The sequence below is a fragment of the Phoca vitulina genome, unplaced genomic scaffold, assembly GCF_004348235.1.
Source record: "Phoca vitulina isolate PV1807 unplaced genomic scaffold, GSC_HSeal_1.0 scaffold41, whole genome shotgun sequence".
NCBI classification, from domain to species: Eukaryota; Metazoa; Chordata; class Mammalia; order Carnivora; family Phocidae; genus Phoca; species Phoca vitulina.
In genome coordinates, this window is record NW_022589744.1 from 15,335,643 (window position 1) to 15,351,495 (window position 15,853).

The 15,853-nt window shown below is 49.5% G+C and overlaps 1 protein-coding gene across 2 annotated transcripts in view; it reads left to right on the forward strand.

The window, feature by feature from the left end:
- RPTOR (regulatory associated protein of MTOR complex 1) overlaps nucleotides 1-15,853 on the forward strand; it is a 329,954-nt gene that overhangs the window by 202,406 nt on the left and 111,695 nt on the right. The window lies entirely within an intron of this gene.

Sequence of the window (15,853 nt, forward strand, 5' to 3'; positions counted from 1 at the left end):
ATGTTTACTGGGGCAGTTCCGGCATTTGGAGTTTAATTTACTTTAAAATGCGTGGGGGGGGGCACCTGGGTGGCTCAGTCGTTAAGCATCTGCCTTTGGCTCAGGTCATGATCCCAGGGTCCTGGGATCGAGTCCCGCATTGGGCTCCCTGCTCGGCAGGGAGTCTGCTTCTCCCTCTCTCTCCCTACCCCCTCTTGTGCTCTCTCTCTGTCTCAAATAAATAAAATAAAATCTAAAAAAAAATAAAAATAAAACTCTGTACTGAGTCTCTAAATCCAATAGTCTATGTGTGCAATTCTGCCGCCCTCAGCCCCTCTCATCCGGCACTTAACAGCTCCCACAGATTAGAAACCCGCTAATCTTTACTTGGGAAGCAAATGGCATTGAAGAAAAATGTATTTTAAAACTCTGGAGGAAAAGGAGTGACAATTTCCACAGCTCAGCGGTGAGCAGGAGTTAATACAACACTGGAGATAATCTACCTTCTACTGAATTCATTACAGGATGATAAACTGCGACCCATCCCTGAAGCTGCAGCAACGCGAGCCCCTCTGGAGGCTGCACACGAAAATCAAAGGGGGACATGGGATCAAACAGAGCAAAGGAGCAGTATCCCATTTGCTTATTCAAAATGTGACACAATGAAAACAGATTGTTTTTTATTAAACAGTGCAGGTTCCAAAACTCTTAAGAAATTAATCTGAGCCTAAGTTTATTTCTGAAGCATTTCTGAAAGAGCTGATTTTCTCTGGACGTCCTAGTGTCAAGATTGATATTCAGACAGACCCTTCCCTGAGAGCTAGAGTTATGGGAGCCACGTGGGACCAGTCGCCAAGCAGAATTCTCTGGGAAGCTACTAAAAGCCTGTCATACTTGGGAAAGTCAGCTTCTAAAATTAGGGGGAGGCGCCTGGGTGGCTCAGTCGTTGGGTGTCTGCCTTCGGCTCAGGTCATGGTCCCAGGGTCCTGGGATCGAGTCCCACATCGGGCTCCCTGCTCATCGGGAAGCCTGCTTCTCCCTCTCCCACTCTGTCTGCTTGTGTTCCCTCTCTGTGTCTCTCTGTCAAATAAATAAATAAAACCTTTAAATAAATAAATAAAATTAGGGGAAGGGGGGGTGCCCGGGGGGCATCTGGGTGGCTCGGTCGGTTAAGTGTCTGCCTTCGGCTCAGGTCATGATCCCAGGGTCTTGGGATGGAGCCCCGCATCAGGCTCCCTGCTCAGCGGGGGTCTGCTTCTCCCTCTGTTCCTCCTCCGCCTCTCCCCCTCCCCTGTGCGCGCTCTCTCTCTCTCAAATAAATAAAATCTTTAAAAATAAATAATTAAAATGAGGAGACAGAATCCAGATGAGTCCCAGGAAGTACTTCCCTCCTGCTCCAGATGAATCCAGGGAGCACTAGCCCCTGAGGCACTCAGCTACTATCTGGCCGTCTCTCCAGATGTCGCTTCTGGAATATGCTGAGGCACCCTCACCTGTGAGCTTCTTGGTAAAAATCTGGTCTAAAGAAGGTGGAAGGAGAGGCGGGTGGGTGGGTGTGGAGTGGAGGGGTGGACCTCACCTCCTCAGCAGTAAACTTGGATGTGATACGTCTGCTGTTTAACAGAGATTGCTACCAGCGTCCCCTGCTGGTCCCTTAGCTGATCAGAATCTTTCCAGTCTAGGTAGGGACCAAAATGCCAAGGTCACTGCAAGCTTGTGCCGAGCAGGACTACTGGTAGCCTTGTCTAAATTCCGTCTCTTCCTGTGAGTTTATCAAAGCATCACAAAAACAACAGGTTCCAAATACAATCAAATGGTACTTGTTCTTGATGTTCTAGGCTAGCTGTCCTCTGAGGCCTTCCCGGCAGAGGTGCACGGAACAGACATGAGTTCTAGCTCTGCTGCCTCCCAGGCCCCGGTGCCCTGGCTGGGCCGACCGGTCACTCCTTCCACCCCACACACAGCCCCTCATTTCATTCTGTCCACGTCTAATCTGCTCTTGGAGACCAGACACCTTGACGTATAAAACTCACGCCACCTCCCTCGTAAGACCTTTCCTCATATGTCCCCAGTCAGAATGAACTTTCCTGCCTCTGAAACATCTGCACACAGACCTGCAGGACATCAACAATTCTTCGACGTTACACGCAGCACAGAGACAAGGGGACGGGACCGGACAGACCTGGGTGTGAATCCTCCAGGCTCTGCCACGTAGAGCTGTGTGACTTCAGGCACGTTACTTAACCTCCCTGAGACGCAGTTGCCACAGGGATCCCGCTGAACTCTGTGGGAGACAGAAAAGTGCGATGAATTAACACCGAACAAGTTAGCACACAACCCTGAACACAGTAAGGGCCCAGGAAACAGAGCCGCTCCTACTTATTACAAACCCCCCTACGTATTTTATTTTATTTTATTTTATTTTTTTAAAGATTTTATTTATTTATTTGACACAGAGAGAGAGATAGTGAGAACAGGAACACAAGCAGGGGGAGTGGGAGAGGGAGAAGCTGAGCCACCCAGGCGCCCTCAGTACAGAGTTTTAAAAATCATTAGAAAACAAGCTGCCTGTGTGGGTTTAAAAAAAAAAAAAAAAAGTCAGCCAGCTATTTAGAGGTAGAATTGTGTGATTTTCTGATCCCTAACATCCCTGGGGAGCTATGTTCACCATCAAACCATTTTGATAATCCTGAGCTGATAGCCTCCTGGGGAAATTAACAAGAGCTTCATTTAAGTCCATATTTTTAAACTGCAGGTCATGGTTTATTAGTGGCCATGAAATCAGTTTGGTGGGCCACAACCTCCATTAAAAAAGAAAAAAAGAAAATATCATTGTTTTCCCAGTAACACGAATGTTCTTTACTTCTATTGTTTGAATATGTATATTCACCTATGGTTCGATTAGATTAGATTAGATTACTACATTACCATGCAAAATGCATTTCTTTTACTGGGAGTGGCTTTACAAGTCTGAAAGCCTCTACTGTTTACTGGGGACCTGGGCACACCCATCCTTAATTGTCCAACTTTGGGTTGGACTCCAACCTCAGTGCTACTGAGATCATCCCTTTCTGTTTGCAGTCCCAAATCCCTGTTCTGCCTGATGTCCTGCTAGGCTTTCCTGTGACCTGTCCCGTTGCTAGAGAAGTTGCTGATACATGTATCTCAATTTCCTCCTCTCATTCAGAAACAGATTTTGATAATTTATTGCCATTTTACTTTAAATTAAAAGCCTATTCCCCCTGTTGACCACACGCTTTGCCCTTCAAAACTACAGAAGGACAAATTAGCCACAACCGAGTCCCCCTTCGTGGTGGAATGAATGGAATCTTTGAGAAATGTCACTCTTCGTCTCGGATGATGCCTTTGCCCTAAAGTCCACTCGGTGGGATAGTTGTGTAGCTGTCTTTCGGTTAGTGTTTGCAAGAGTGTGTGTTTTTCATCCTTAATATATTTAAGCAGGTATTTTAATATGTTTCTGAATATTGTATTTAAGGTGTATCTGTTTTAAGCAGGACATAGCTGACTTTTGGTTTTAGATTTAAACTGAGAATTGCTGACTTTAATTGAAGTTATCTAGTCTTTTTTATAGTTAGTGTAATAATTGGCATACTGGAGTTGAAATCTGTTCGCTTTCTTGTTTTCCCCCATTTCTTTTTTTCCGTCTTGCTTTCTCCTCCTCCACTCCCCTCTTTTGGGTTGATTTAGCAATTTTACTCCTTTCTCCCCCTCTGTCAGCTTGTCAACTCTATGTTCTTTTCCTGCACATGAACGGCTACTGCAGAGCAGTGGCCGACTTTTGTGTTTTCTGTTATGGGCCAGATGGTACACGCGTCAGACTTTGCAAGCCACGTAAAGTCTCTGTCATGTATTCTTAGTGTCAGCTTTAAAATCGTAAAGACCATTATTACCTCACGGGCCAGACGAAGAAACAAACAAAAAACACAGGCCGCTGGCTGGATTTGGCCCTCAGACCATAGTCTTGCGACCCCCGGCTTATTAAACTCAAATCTAAATTAGTACTTTCACGACTTCCCAGGTGATATGAGGACCTGAGTACAAACGCCATTTACTCATTTCCTGATGTGTGTACAATTACTATCACATATGTTCATTCTCCATATATTATCTGCACAAATGCTACTAATACTCTGTAGTTAATACTCCCTGATGTTTACACCTTCCGTTGCCCTCCACTCCTTCCTGCATCTCAATCTGAGAGCATTTCTCTTTACCTAAAGAACTCCCTTTAGTGCAGGTTTGCCAGTGAAAAATTCTGTTTTTATTGTTTGAAAATGCCATAATTTCCCCTTCATTTGATTTTTCATTTTAAAATCATCATTGTTGAACGGCAGCTTACATTCCACACAGTTTGATGAGTTTGGGCAGATTTACACGCCCATAGGACCACCTTCACTCAAAACGTATCCCGGAATTTCTCTTGTACCTCGTCCCGATTAATCCTCCGCCCTAGCTCCCAAGCCCAGGCAACCACTGATCTGCTTTTCCTTATCATACCTTAGATTTGTCTTTTCTAGAGCTACATATGAATAGAAAATTATAATGGATTCTTTTGTGTCTAGCTCTTCCTTCTCAGTACAGTGCCTTTGAGACTTTCCCATGCTCGGTTTATCGGTAATTCGCTCCCTTTTAGTGTAAGCAGCACTCCATTGTATGTGTCACAGCCCTTTTATCCATCCACCTCTTGATGGACAGCCGACCTGCTACAGATATTGATGTACTAGTCCTTGTGTGTAAATAAGTATTCGTTTCCCCAGGATAGATACGTAGGGGTGGAATGGCCGGGTCATCTGGCAGGTGTGCGTTAAACTTTATCAGAAACTTCTCAGCTGTTTTCCACAGTGATCCGCCAGTTTACATTCCTGCCAGTAATGCGTGAGTGTGCCAGGCGCTTGACATTCACATCAACACTGGTATTCCTAGTGGATGTGTAGTGCTGTATCCTGTTTATTTTTTTTTTTTAAGATTTTATTTATTTGAGAGACAGAGAGCACGAGCAAGGGGGAGGGGCAGAGGGAGAAGCAGACTCCCCGCTGAGCAGGGAGCCCAATGTGGGACTCGATCCCGGGATCCTGAGATCATGACCTGAGCTGAAGGCAGACGCTTTACTGACTGAGCCTCCCAGGCGCCCCATCCTGTGGTTTTAATGTACCTTTGCCTAATAACTAATATGCTGAGCAGCTTTTCATGTGCTGTTGGCCATTAATTTATATTCCTTAATACAATGTATATTCATGTTTCTTGCCAATGTTTTAATTGTGTTGTTTGTCTTCAAGAGCCCTTTATATATGTTGGATGAGTCATTGTCAGCTCTCTGTCTTTGATCAGTCTGGCTTGTGTTTTCATTTACACAACAGTATTCTAGGAGCAGAAGCATTTCATTTTGATAAAATCTGATTTAATACTTTTTTTCTTTCACATTTTATATACTTCCTGTGTTGCGCCTAAGAAGGCTTTGCCTACCCCAGGGTTGTGACGATTTTCTCCTATTTTTTCTAAGATTATAGTTTCAACTTTTTTGTGCAAGTTTATGGTCCATTTCTTTCTTTTTTTTTTTTTAAAGATTTTATTTGTTTATTTGACAGAGACCCAGCAAGAGAGGGAACACAAGCAGGGGGAGTGGGAGAGGGAGAAGCAGGCTTCCCGCTGAGCAGGGAGCCCGATGCGGGGCTCGATCCCAGGACCTGGGATCATGACCTGAGCCGAAGGCAGACGCTTAACGACTGAGCCACCCAGGCACCCCTATGGTCCATTTCAATTTAATTTTTGCACGTGGTGTGCGGTGAGAGTCAAGGGTCACTTTTTCCATATGGGTGTCCAGTTGTTCCAGCACCGCTGTGGAAAGACTGTTCTCCCCACTGAAACAGTGCCTTGGACAGAAAGCATTTGGCCGTAACTGGGGAGCCCTTTGCCCTGTGCTGTTACACTGATCTTGATGGCCAGTACCACACCATCTTGATTATTGTCGCTTTATTGTAAATCTTTTCCTTTTCTTGGATTTTGGCAGTTTTATTTTGTTGTGTTTCTCTGGGCATTCTTTGTATTTGTCCTGCTTTATGACTATAGCATTTCTTGAGCCTGAGTGCTATGGACTGAATTGTGATCCCCCCAAAAATTCCTATGTTGAAACCCTAACTCCCAACGTGATAGTATTTGGAGGTGGGCCTGTGGGAGATGAAGTCATGATAGGATCAGTGCCCTGTGACAAGAAGAGACACGGCAGCGCTCTCTCCCCGCCATATTGAGGACACAGCATGAAGGCCACAGGCCATAAGCCAGGGAAAGGGTCCTCACCAGGACTGCCCACGCTGGCACCCTGATCGTGGACTTCCAGTCTCCAGAGCTGTGTGAGAATGAAATTTAGTTTAGCCAGGAAGTCTGGTATTTTGTTACTGCAGCCCACACAGACCGGGACACTACGCCTCAACATCTTTCATCAGCTGCAGAAAATTCTCTTTGAAGATTGCTTCTGTCCCATTCCCTTTGTCCTCTCCTTTTTGGACTCCAACAGGTTATTTTAGATCTTTTCATTATATCCACTGTATGTATGTCCCAGCGTTTCATCTCTTTATGTCTAATTCTGAGTATTTTTTCTGACCCATCTTTCATTCCTCTCTTCAGGGTTGTCTCATCTGCTCTTTAGCCCATGTATCGAGTGACTAATAGGATGTTTACGTGTTCCTGAAGTTCTAGAGTTTCCAGGCTTTATGTTATAGTTTCTGGTTCTCTGCCAAGCCTTCCTTTGTCTTTTAATTTCTCGAACATACTGGGTAAACTTATTGTGATGTTCGTGTCTGATGTCACCGCTGTATGGATCCTTTGCCCATTTCCTTCCCTTAGCAGTTAGTTTTCTGGGTTTCAAGCATCAACTAAGTTTCCCAGTACATGCCTGGTTACTTTTGATTGAACACGGCAAACTGAAAGTGGAAAGGGTGCAGGGTTTGGATGCTTTGGGGCTGTGAGGTCTGGGTTACTTCCAGTTCCTCCTTGGGGTCCCAGCTCAGCGCTCTACCTCCTTACGGCCCTCAACCCCGGCGTCTGCTCTCCAGCCCCATGGGCACTACGCTTGGCTCAATGTCCTGCCCCCCCACCCCGCCCCCCCGTCCTGCTTTGGCATCGCCAGACACCTCGGAGAGAGCTAGCCCCAAATGCCAGTTGATGCCCTGGGCTTCCCTCTCTGGTCTTGGCCCCACGATTCCCCGCGGGCTTGCCAGCCTTCCTTTGCCTTCAGGAAGGCTGCCAGCCACACACATGCAGCCTGTCTAGTTCTCAGTCAGGGGACGTGAGTCACCTAACCTGCCGTTGGCACCCAGGGAACTCGTGACGCCACCCAAACCTGAAGCGATGACTGGAGCCTCGCGCCCCAGGGTTTGCAGATGTGATTTGGGGCCTGGCTGACTCAGCTCTTCAGGTAGTGCCACAGTGGCCATGTGGCCGGCTCTCCAAGTCCGGGGGGAGAACTGCGGCCCTGCAGCTGGGCCTTCTGTGCTCACACAGTCTTGGTCCAGTCCCCAGCTGGGCTTTCTCCCTGCGGCCCGTCTCCATCCTTCCCTTCTGCCGGCTCGGACCCTGTCCTGCAGCGCAGGCAAAGGAAAGACTTCCCTTCTGGCTGTGAGACTGCAGACACTCAGACCAGTCCCAGAGATCACGCTCGAAACCGCGGGTTTCACGCACATGAGGGGGTTGCTTGAAGCCTGCGGATGGCTGGCACGAACGGCACTTGACAAAGAAATCGGACGATAGTAGAGTGTTGAATTGTACACAATTCTAAGTAAGGCGAGATTGGAAAAGAGTATTATAGGTATGTGGCTGGATTTGTTTCAGGAGAAGGTCAGCGTGTGGAAAATGCTCTCAGAAAACGTACTGTCCAGAAACGTACTGTCCAGAACAATGGTTCCCAGCCTCACTCCGCGGGGCGTTCTGTGCCCGCGCAGCTGTATTTTTATAACACATGCGGTTGTAGACGTGTATATCCTGTGGATATGTGTGACTTTGTTTTCCACCCAGCCCTCGGTGATTGAGGAAAGGCTCGCGCACAGGACACACTCCCGGGACCTCCCCTCCTACAGCCCCTCAGGCCGGGAGCCGCTGCTTGGTGCGTGTGGCCCTTGTCCGGCCAAATATCTAGCTGCAGGGTACCGGCCTGGTATTCAGAACAGAAACTGCTCGGTTCATGGCCCCATTTTCTTAGTCGTGGAGGTTTGTACGCAACAGCTCACTTGTAGGAAATGAACCAGCCCGAGGCTCTCTGCACCGTTGTTTTCATGAGGCCGTTTCAAGTAGAGGAAGTAGAGGTGCGTCCTGCTTTATTTGAATTGAATGTGAGAGGATGTATATTTATAATACAGTTTTAAACTCTCTTCCATTTTCAGGAAAACTTGCTGTAGCCTTTCTCTTACTAAAGAAAACGAAAGTTATTTTTCTTTATTATGCAAGTAGTGTGTTTTCAGCATAGATGTATTATTAAGTACAGATAAGCAAAGAGAATTTAAATCATTTATAATCTCCACCATACTAAGATTATCACTGTTAGTGCTCTGGTGCATATTTACCTTTCCAGGCCTTTTTTTCTAAGTGTTTTTGTGGGTATTTTTAACAAAAATGTAGCATCCCTTTACATAGTATTATTTCAGTGCATTCAGAATTACTTGATTTTGTGCATAAAGAGAGGATGGTCACCAGAATGTTTCCAGTGGTTCTTAAATGATAGAATTCGGGATGATTTGTGTTACCTTCATATCACTTGAGTATTTTTAGTGAGTTTGTATCATTTTCTTGCAAACCATAGTTTTTCACTTAACGTTTTATTTACACAGAGCTTGTGATCACTCAGGAGGGATTCATTTCTTCGCTCATCAAATATGGATGGAGCATCTCTTATACATTAGCAGCTGGTGCTGAGCACTGGGTGAGCACTGCTCTCCGACAGCTCCTGCCCATTGAGGACAGGCTGGGTGGCAGCTTCCATGTCTGGCGGAGGCATCTGTGGAGTTCTGTGGGAGTCTCAGCAGCAACCCCCAGGCCTGGGGGGGCCCCCCAGGATGCTGTCTGCGAGCAGGCCGACTGGAGGACTCTCGGTGCTCCCTAAGCCAGGAGAGCAGGAGGGTGGTCTGCACAGGTTTGGGGGCTCATGGACCATTTGAAAACAGCAAGTTGCACATGGCTGGAATGTGGTATATTTAGTGAAAGAGAAAGCTCAGGAGAAACAGAAAGTAGCCCAAGAAGGGTAAATACAAGCAAGACACAACATCTCCCCCATGCCCCTGTGCTGGTTGTTTGTGGGATGCAGACACTACACACCTGTGGGGGACACAGGTTTGTGGGGGGGTGGCGGGGGTAGGGGCAGGGAAGGAAGCCGGCCGTGGCGCAGACCAGCCCCACACTGATTGTGGACCACGGGTCACCCTGTGGAAGCACCGCAGACTGGGGAGGACCACGCCACAGCTGGGAGACCCCATCCTGAAAGCTGCGATGGGCCCTGGGTGCCTGATGCCACCCTCCTCCCTGCCCAGCAGCCAGGCCTTCTTGAGGGGTCTGGGCAGGGCAGCTCCATGTCAGCCACACAACCCGTGAGGACCTCAGAGAGCCGCTGGTGTAGGGACATTTTTTAAAGAGGAGGGTGCCCTGAATCACATTTGTGGGCTGTTGGGGTCATGCTGAGTGTTTAGCGCTCTGCCCAACACTGTAAGGTGATCAATTCATATCAAGGAAATCTATTATCTAGATTGTGAATCGATGGTGAATTGGTAAAAGGAACAAAGGTGAGTCACTGGTAGAATGCCGAAGAAAGTAAATGAAGATGCAGGGCATCGTTCAGTTCCAACTAAAAAGGGGCTCAACCAAGGCTGCCTTGGGCAAGAACGTCTTTACGGACAGTGAAGGTGGAGCTTTGCTTGTAAAGACGGAGCTGGAACCAGCACAAGGAGGGCAGGGAGGCACTCCAGGTGGGGCACGGAGCGCCCTGAGCAGGTGGAAGGAGGCAGAGTTCTGTCAAGCTGCGAGGTGATGGACCTGCCCAGAGGGATGGGGGAGAAGCAACTGGGAACCAGTTTCCAAGTTTAATGTGTCAAGTTGGGCAGTGATCGGTGGTTTGAAGCCAAGGGGGAACGTTCTGCTTGACTCCACTGCCGGTGCTTTTGCCCTCGCAGAGGCCGTCTTGGGGGAGATGGGCAGCAGGAGGCCAGGGAGCGGCCAGCCCCACTCACTCAGCCCGCGGAGTTCTGCTTTCCTTTGTTCCGCGTGAGATCTGTGGAAGTAGAGGTAGCTACTCCATCGTTGAGAACGCTGCAGTAGCAAAGAGAACCCGTGGGGTCTTGACCACAGGTATGCTAAGGGCCATTACCCCGCATAGTGTGAACCTGAGCAGACGAGCCTGGGTCCAGAAAGCCGCTCGGCAGCACAAGGCACATGGAAGCCGGAAATGTGAGCCGCCCTAGGCTGGGGGTTGGAGAGCAGATGAGCTGTGTTTCTGAGAGAATTTGTGTGGCCCCTGAAGTCAGGACAGGATCTGGGGAACGACGGGGGTAGTAATGGTGAGCTGTGAAGACAGGTGAGCAGAGGTTAGGGAAGGAGGCAGATGGACAGACACCGAGACCCAGACAGACTGCCCATAATGACTGGTGGGTTTTCTGGGGTATGGATTTTTATGTTATCTTGTTTTCCTCTGGACAACAGAAGGACCCTGCAGGTGTTTGGCAGAGACAGCTAGGAGTGGAGGCCGAGACACTGGGAAAGACAGAGGGAGCGGGGAGGTGCCCCAGTGCAGGCCGCGTGCTCACCTCCTCGGCAGGATGGTGCGGATTTGTGCACTTTCTTAGTCCTCGGGGCCCATCAGGGCAGCACGAGAACACGGCCTGTGCCATCTCCACCAGGTCCAGGGTCTGGGGTGGCCAGAGGATGATGGCCAGGCTGGGGCTGGCCGTGTCAGAGGCTAAGTGACACATCTCTGGTGCGGGGACCATGGTACTGATTGCCAAGATGGCAGAGGGTAGGAAGACAGGTGTCAGGGAGGGAGAACGTGGTCCAAGGGGAAGGGCATAGTCTGGCATTCCAGAGCTGGTCTGGTACTTCCAGGCCTCCTAAAAATCGGGGTGTGTATACTGAAGTGCAGTCACCGTATACGAGGCTGGGGGCTGGAGTTTGCTGGTGATGACCTGGGTATGCAAACCCCGGAGCGTCATTTCTGGCAAGAATCGGAAAGCTGTAGGGGAGCCCAGGTGTTGGGGGACATGCAGTGGCTCGTGTCAGCGGAGACGCAGGGCTGGGGGGGGGGGCGTGCATTCTTCAGGGATGTAGCTGCTGGCTGCTGTGTCCCCTTCTGAAGTGTGGCCCATCTTATTTTAGTCCCTATTTTGCACGTAAGGTCAGGCTCCGTGACCCGGAGCAGGGAAACCGATGCTAGAAGTTTCCCGGACACAGCACGACTGGGACTAGAGGCTGGCTTTTCTCATCTCCCAGTTCAGTGATCTGTTCCTAAACTATAGCTTTTATGCTTTTCTCACAAAAGTTAGTCCTTGATTAACACTGTGGATTTAAATTTTAAAAGAACCACCTTGATTATTAATGCAGCTCTTTGGGGGTTTGAAGGAACTCTGTAATGAAATGTGGTCTTGGGTTTTGACATTCTTTACTACGCTCTGATACGGAAAGGAAAACAGAAACGAAAAGTTTCTGAAGTGATTTAATTCTCGGTGACATGACAAGTGAGGGAAGTTGACTCAGCCCCATTCTGCCATCCCAAGTATGCACACCCGTCTTCTGCGTGGAGAAGATGCTTCTTGGATTCATGGGTGGACGGGTCGGTTTGAAAGATCCCTAGGTCGGTCTGAGATCCGTCTGCAGACAGCTTTGCCTCTGGTTTCACAATGAGCTTAGTGAAAAGAGATCAGTGGGATCCAGGTGACGGTAGTGGGAGCCTACTTTTGCACTCATCTGCTGGTGGTTGTCAGAAGCTGCAGATTTTTTTAAATACCTAAATACGCATTGACCCTAGTCTGACAAGGATTGGTCTCTGTCCCAGTGGCTTGGCCGCCCACCCACCAAGCTCAGTGCTGCTGGGAACGCATCGTTCCTTTACCCAAGGGATCAGACCCCGAGGAACCAGCTTGAGCCACCTTGTCTTAATTCAAGACGTACTGGCTCATGTCAGTGATGCACTTGGTCCGGGTTTGGAAATAGACCTTGGTCAGACTCATCCGAGAGCGCAGTCCTTTCGCCCACCAGCTGCCTACTCCCCTGGCGTGAGCACCGGGGGCTCGGGGTGGGGAGGCGAGGGAATGGGGGTTTGGCTTGCTCCCTGTTGCTCCGGCGGGGTGCACGCCGTGCAGCAGGTGTGACTGCGTGTGCACATGAGACACGAAGAGCCCCCCCACGGTCGTATCTCGAGGCTTTGTCTTCTGTCTCCCTTCCTGCATGGCCTGTGTGGTGATGACTGTATGGTGTTTGTCTTGCTTCCTTACTTAATGTTATGAAGTACACATTTTCCCATATTGTTGAAATATTCATAAGCTACAGTCTGCTAGCTTCTAGTAATTTCATGTGGTTTTGTAATTTACTTACTCATTTCTCTCATTTTGGTAACATTGCTAGTTTCTGACTTTTCACCCCTGTAAATAAAACACTGCATGTCTTGTGTCCCCGTTCCTTGTGTCCAGTTTAGGGTTGATTTCTGGAAGCAGACTTGCTGAGGTGGCCTTCAGAAGTCTGTCCTTTCCAGACAGGTGGTCCTGCCTCCACGCCCAGAGCATTGTCGGGGGCTGGCGCATCCCTGACTTGTGCTGTCCAGTGGTCGGGTTGGGCTTTTTCTTCTCATGTGCTGACTTGTCGTCCAAAGGGGGGGGTGAAGGCAAGCAACGCTTCCCTTAGGCCACCTTGCTGGAAGGCCTGTTGTGCGACATGGCCCAGCCTCTGGTGGATGCACCTCTGGGGTTTTAGTCCAGTGAAGATGCTGCACCCAGGATGGCATGTGAGTCCAAAATCTGAAATCTAGTTCTGAATAGGTTTGTTTTTGATGTTGAACAGATTAATGTTTGTGTAGTCAAGAACTTGGCCAGCACAGAGGGAAGGCCTGTACTGTTCCTGACAGGAGCATCATTGTTCGGGGTGGGGGCTGGCCACATGCGGTCATCTCAGGATGGGGGCCCACACCACTAGAGAGGGGAACAGGTGACTTCAGCTGGGGGCTTGAGTGTGGTGTCCGTCTACCTCGAGGCAGATCCAGCTCGTGGGCAGCCAGGCGGCCAACCAGGGCTCCGAGGTGGACACCAAGGCCCCAGCCCCCCACCCTGCCCCCTGGTTGGCAGAGCGCCATGCATGTTGTCACATGTGGATGCTGGGAGGGGACATGAAAGCCCCACCTTCGGTACTTTTCCTGGACTCTACCCCGCGCGTCCCTTTCTGGACTGGCTCAAATGTCTCTCTGTATTTCTCTCTAATAAACCATAATCACAAGTGTAACAGCTTTCACTGAGCTCTGAGAGTCCTTCGTGGTTTTGGGAACCCGTGGAAGTTGGTGTCAGAGTTGAGGACATGCCCTCCACCTTGTGGTTTGGCGAACTCTGAATACATTAACAGAGAACCCGTGACGCGACACCATAGATCACCGTTTTCTCAAGTGCTTGCTCCTTGCACACTTCAGCTGTTGTGTGTCTGCTGGTCCTAGACAGCAGGGCCTCATCCTCTGAATGCGGCCCTTTAGGTGCGCTGCGTTCTGTCCCCGAACCACCCCGTGGAGAGGGCAGGCGGTGCCTTCAGCAAGAGTGAAAGGTGCAGTGTTACTGCTGAATGTTGCTGCTGGTGAGCTTGTGAATAATCTTATTTAAAAAGGTTTCGGGGGCGCCTGGGTGGCTCAGTTGGTTAAGCGACTGCCTTCGGCTCAGGTCATGATCCTGGAGTCCCGGGATCGAGCCCCGCATCGGGCTCCCTGCTCAGCGGGAAGTCTGCTTCTCCCTCTGACCCTCCCCACCTCATGCTCTTTCTCTCTCTCTCAAATAAATAAATAATATCTTTAAAAAAAATAAAAAATAAATAAATAAATAAAAAGGTTTCAGTGCATGTGTTCCTTCCCAGATGCAGGACCCAAGCCATGAGCTAATCTGTCTGGGCTCCATGCCCACCCTCTGGCCCTCACAAAGCCCCCCCCCCCCCCCCCCCGTCATCCCCTAGTGCCATGTTCCTTCTGGGGCAGTGACCCAGGTGTCTGCACTGGCACTTGTGGGCCGAGAAGGAGGACGCTGGTCACATGCCTTCCTGCACTGTTTGCTTGGATTTCATCAATATTTTCTCTCGGGAGGTGCACGCCGTGCTCGCCTCGCTGCTGCTTGTTGAGGGTTGGGGTGTTTGCTGTGCTGTGCTTTGCTGCTCACAGATCTTGCCTTCCTGGTCCAGGGCCGAGGGCAGTCCACCTGGCCACCTGGCATGTGCTCTCCTTTTGCAAGAGCGTGGGGTGGAGAAAGGAACAGCCCTGCAGGATGAGAAAGGGAGACAGTCCTGTTGTCCTTGTGCCAAGTGTTTGCCTGGAGACCTTGACTTCTCTTAAGTGGTGGGAATCCTTAGAGATGCCCAACACACAGAGCCAGTAAAAACTATTGGGACCCTTGGATGGCTCAGCCGGTTGAGTGTCCAACTCTTGGTTTCGGCTCAGGTCATGATCTCAGGGTCCTGGGATCGAGCCCCATGTCTGCTTGAGATTCTTTCTCTCTCTCTTCCCCCCCCCCCACCCCTCCCCTCTCTCTCTAAAATAAATAAAATCTAATTTAAAGAAAACATTCTCTCCCTCTGCCCCCGCTCACACTCTCTCCCTAAATAAACCCTACTTTCTAAGTCAGCCATGCCAGGGCCAGTAGCTTGACTGTGTTTGCAACAGCCTTTCAGTTTAAACAAACTGGAGTCTTCCTGTTGACATACAATTTTTTTTTGTTTGGGAAATTTTTTTCAAGACTTCGGACTATTTGAACAATAATGCTGTTTTCAAATATTTTGCTGATCCCTCTTTTTTTTTTCGTGTCCTATCACTAAGCCTACTTGAGGAAATAAGAAGAATTTTTTTATTCCTGAAGGAAAAGGCATTTGGTGGAAGGAAGGAGCACACATGTTGCCATCATATGAGGAAGCTTGCGCCGCTCAGCGGTGCCTGTTACGGAGGCAGGCCGCTTGAGCCTCATTCATGCAAAGATGGTGCCATGAAATGGGCTACTATGCTGGAAATTATTAATCTGTTAACTCTTACAAAGAGCAGGAATCACACTTTAGTCTCTGAGCCAAATTACTGTGAACATTTTCCTTTTGGGAGATAAAAACAAGAGTTTCCTGTCAGATCTAATTGTGTTACATGCAGAGCCGAGGCCGCTGCACGGCCCGCACAAGCACACCTCCGGGCTCTGCCGGACTTGGTCTCCCTCTGGGTGTGGACTCGGCCCACTCCCTCACCTCCTCGGGTGCGGCCGTGCTGCGGTGTCACCTTCTCAGGGAGGCCCCCCCTCACCTCCGCCTGTCGCACGCCGCCTGGACCCCGCCCCTCCCACCGCGCTCTCTGTGGGCTTTGTCTCTGTGCCCTTCCAGCTGTGCTTGGTTACCGGCTTCTTGTCTGTCCTCCCCAGCGGACCGTGAGCCCCACCCACTACATGCCAGCGCTAGAAAAGCACTTGGCCCTAGAGTAGGTGCTCAGAGATTTGATGAGTGAACAGAAGGTAAGTTGACCTCAGAGGACGAGCTCTCCTTCCACAGCAGTCCGGTTGAAAGTGCAGCCTGGAGCCACGGGGCCGGGCGGGATGTGGAATGGAAGAATGGCCCGGGTTCCTCTGTAGCAGATGCCAGGGGCTGCCCTTTGGGCCCTTCCACACCCATCTCTTGTACG